Consider the following 4,166-nt stretch of genomic DNA (forward strand, 5'->3'; position numbering starts at 1 on the left):
CTTAGTTTTCTCCCCTGTGAAAGGAAGTTGATAAATATACCAACTTCCCAGAGTTCTTAGGAGAATTAAATGAAATACTTTCAAAGCTCTTGGCACTATGGACTGCCCATCATAAACAACAAATATAACTAGCATTATCATTGTTACTCCTGCCATACTGTTGCTGTTACCGCTACCACTACCTGCTCTGTAGGCAACCACGCTCTTCTGACAGGGCACACTCTTCCACCTGTGCTGAGTGTCCCGTGTGCTGACCCATGGCTGTACGGGAGAGAATTCCCCTTTCTGAGATCTAATGCACCGCTGCCCATCTCTCCCTCCCTACCGCCACTCACACAAGCTGCTTCTTTAGCCTTTTTTTTCCCCCCAGGAGTTTGCATCTCAGAATGTTCCCTACAAAGTGGCCCAGGTGCTTTGAAGGGCGGCACCCATGTGGCCCAGCAGTGGTGGGGGGCGGGGGGCAGGTTCTTGTGATTCTGTTGCCTGTGTGCTTTTCTTTTCCATCACGGTTTTTAACGGGACACTGGAAGGGACTGCATCAATGCCTGCTGGCCAGGTATCACACCATCTTACACCAGATATCTAGTTCCCTGCTTTTAAATGGAACACAAAGTGAAGGCACAGCCTGATGTTTGTGTAGACGGCCCTTTCAGCAGGCAAGGTGTCCATGCCTTTTTTATTCATGCTTTTTCAGTAATGCAAGAAAATCTCTCTGACCTGCAGTGAGACCTTGATTTTAACCTGAGATGGATAAGGGAGTGTAATAGATCCCTTTTTACACACATTTAGGTAAGTTAGAAGATCCGAGGTTAAATTTTCTCAGGAGTGCTAAGACTAAATGTAAAGATGGCCTAGGAAAACTGCTAAGACAGTATCCTGATCATGTTCCCAGGAAAATGCAGAACCTTTATGAGAAGATCTGTGTACTGAAACCCGTGGCATTACATTTGGAATGAGGTTTGTATAAGTCACCTGTCGTGACTGAGTTTCAATAATGTATGAGTCCACAGTTTCTTCATTAAAAATTTGGCTGCTTTTACAGTGAGAAAGGCCAGAAGAGGCATACATAATAACAACAAATAAATGAACAGCTCATAAAGTTCTTGTGGTTGAAATACAATCGGGATCATACACTCAATCAGGTCACATGCCCTCAGGCCCAGTTGGACACCTACCTTTCCCTGTGTCCTTCGAGAGCTGTCCTAATTCTGGAGGGGTGGGAATGGTTGCAGAAACTCTGGGTATCTGGGGGCCATTGAGAGTTAAGAATGTACCTATGAAGTAAGCATTAGAAACATTTAGGACATTGTAACTAAAATAAGAACAGCGATAGAGACTCTACACACATATGCTACTGAGATGCATCAAGCCCAATTTAAAGCACGAAATTACAGACAATTTGACAAACATTTTTAAGGCCTTTAATACACAAGCAAAACAAACTCTGATATTGGTTGTATAATTATATCTGACTCATGGATAATAACATCAAAACATGGAAAAACATCTCTTTCCATCCAACAGGGACATCTCTCCCTACCAGCATACTATGTCCAGGGCACAAATGGTAAAAATAAGCTCTTTCTCCACTTCCACATGAGTCATGCAGATACCAAGAATTTGATGACATTAAATAATTAGTGGAGCAGAATTCCAACCATGTTATTTACAGAAAATTTAAGCCCCAAACTTGATCTTAATGGCTCATATTCCTCTTTACTACTTCTTCTATTATTGCCAGGGACTGGAAAATTAAAGAACTTTCTTCCTGGAGATTGCCTTAGACTGCATAAGGTGAATAGGGTTGGTCAGTTGTGGGGTTCCTTTGGTTAAGAGTGTTATAAAGAGTTCCATTTGGACACGGTCACAGAGAACCACAGGGACAGCACCCATACATACTGCACTCAGAAATTTCCCTCTGCTGTGATCTGGGCCCAAAGCCAGAAGAAGTATGAATTGGCTCTCAGGGTCCTCTCCCTGACACTCTGTACCCTGGGTGGAGGCAGACAGAGGGAACGGGGCACAACCTCTGTCTTGGATCAGAAGTCTGGGAGCCCAACCCTCTGATCTGAGGTATTCTACTCAATTTTGCCCAGAAGGTGTAATGTTCTGATGCAGACAGGATTCTGGTTGATTTGATTTGCTAACTTAGAACAGTGGCCTTTAACATGGAGAACTTACACCCCAGGGGTATTTCAAAGGTTTGATGGTCTTAAATTCATAGATGTTGTGAACCTAAGATTCTCCTATTTCCTTGACTTATAAATATTGCTATTCAAGCGTCATGCTAGAAATGTAATATTTTAGCACACGTTGGGATTTTCTGGTAGATTGCAGAGATGGGAGTTAGGCAATTTTGGACTAATGATTCTCTTCTTCTGTGCCCTGGATTTGTCAAATATCCATGTGAGGGATGGTTTCATGAAAGCAAGGCAAAAATAATGTTAACTAATGTTGAGTAAGAAAGGTTGATTATTGAAAATGCCCCCTCCTGCAATGCATTTAAATATAAGCAGCTCTTTTCAGCTCTTCTCAATATTTATCCCTCAGAAACATTATTTGCTAGAAAAAAACTCCAGACCTTATATAGCAAAGCAGTATAGGTGAGTGTCCCTAATATTTTCAAATGTAATTAGAATGTTTTCTCAGACTATTAACCTTTTCAAGATATACTAAAGTTCTACGAGATCTTTCTGCTTGGCACTTATTCTTCAACCAAGTAGTTAAAACAATTTTTATTAAATACTGCTTGAAATGTGGATTGCAATACGGTATAATCCTCATCTTCTTTCATCATAAAATGTTTAGTGTTTTCTACCTCCTGTTAATAAAAAGCAAACGATATCCTATGTACAAATTCTTTTAACATCACCTACTTTATTTTTTAAATGTAAAAGGAAACATTATGGATTCACCTCATCAAGAAATGCATTGTCAATAAAATTGAACTTTCATGCTTAATAATTATTTAACAAAATTTGTAATATGTTTATGTTGTTTACTTTTTGCATTTTTTTAAAGTTTATTTATTTATTTTGACAGAGAGAGAGAGCAGGGGAAGGGCAGAGAGACAGGGAGAGAGAATCCCAAGTAGGCTCCTCACTGTCAGTGCAGAGCCCAATGCAGGGCTCAAACTCACAAAACTGTGAGATCATGACCTGAGCCGAAATCAAGAGTCAGACACTTAACCGACTAAGCCACCCAGGCACCCCTATGTTAACATATTAATAATAGATCCTGGAAGGATCTTGGGTAGGTAGCAGAGTAAGAGGATACTGAGCTCACCTGTCCCACATTTCCAACTAGATATCATCCATATCCAAGTCAATAAACAGGAGAGCGATCAGAACGAAGACAGGCAAAACAAACTCCAAGGCTACTGATAGAGAAGAAGTTGCATCTGAAAGGTTAGAAAGGTCAGAAAGGTGGAGGGAGGCTGCCTGCAGGAGGAAGGCAGCTGCACATGCAGAGAGGGCAGAGAAATGGGCCCTTGCACCAGGGAGCTCACATGGGGAAGACTAATCCCCATAACGTTTGACTTTCAAAACCAGAGGGGCTGAATTCCATGAGTTTGTAAAACCAGTGGGACTGGAGCCAGGAGCTTTAAAACTCAGCTGCCTCAGCACCAGGTGAGCTGGAAGGGCCATAGCTGGGTTGCCGCCCTTAAAGAGACCGCAGCCTGTGTGGAGCGGCAACATAAAAATGGCAGCTTACACAATGCCAGGGGCAAATGGGACACAGATCTGTTCACAGTGATTTCCGAGTATGTTGGGGGACTTCTCAGAAAACGAGGGAGCTAGCAGGTACCATTTTTCTCCCCTGTCCCCAAGCATAAACACAGAAGTGCCTGTGGGAGGTGGCGCTGCACAGAGACTTGCTACCTAACCTGCTACCAGTGCACCATGTCTACAAGTTCTCCTGAGGACTTGCCCCTTCTAAGCCTGCTAGCCTCAGTCCTGGGCTCAGGGCAAATTTTGGTAAAGTCACGAGTGCATCCCATGCAGCCACCAGGTGCACAGCTGCCTATGCGTGGTACACACGTGCACTGCCCCAGGCCCAGCCACGTGCCCCCAGCCACGGCAATGCTTCAGGGGGATCCGGCATAGGACCAGTGGCCCAGCACAAATTCTGTTAACACCGTTGCCCCACTCTCAGGTTCACTAGTG

The sequence above is a fragment of the Prionailurus bengalensis genome, chromosome C2 (assembly GCF_016509475.1).
Source record: "Prionailurus bengalensis isolate Pbe53 chromosome C2, Fcat_Pben_1.1_paternal_pri, whole genome shotgun sequence".
NCBI classification, from domain to species: Eukaryota; Metazoa; Chordata; class Mammalia; order Carnivora; family Felidae; genus Prionailurus; species Prionailurus bengalensis.